Below are 217 nucleotides of genomic sequence, written 5' to 3'. Positions count from 1 at the left end.
AGAAGGAACCAAAATTAGACACTAGATTTTTGACGTCTAATTTGCCTTCGCTAATTAACTCAAGAGAGGTGGATATTATAGCTAATAGCAAAGAATCTTTAATGAATTACATTTTTTTTTCGAATATTTAATGAAAAGATAATGAAAAATCGAGAATCAGAAAGGGTTCGTTCTTTTTTTTAAATGGAAATTTGAAGGAAAATTCTTGTTTTAGAAG

The 217-nt window shown here is 27.6% G+C and overlaps 1 protein-coding gene across 1 annotated transcript in view; it reads left to right on the top strand.

Moving 5' to 3' along the window:
• LOC119591853 (tyrosine-protein phosphatase 10D-like) overlaps nucleotides 1-217 on the top strand; it is a 42,939-nt gene that overhangs the window by 19,208 nt on the left and 23,514 nt on the right. The window lies entirely within an intron of this gene.

Source organism: Penaeus monodon, chromosome 29 (assembly GCF_015228065.2).
Source record: "Penaeus monodon isolate SGIC_2016 chromosome 29, NSTDA_Pmon_1, whole genome shotgun sequence".
Lineage (NCBI taxonomy): Eukaryota > Metazoa > Arthropoda > Malacostraca > Decapoda > Penaeidae > Penaeus > Penaeus monodon.
The sequence above is the reverse complement of the archived record's forward strand: the minus strand, read 5'-3'. Positions and strand labels throughout refer to the sequence as shown.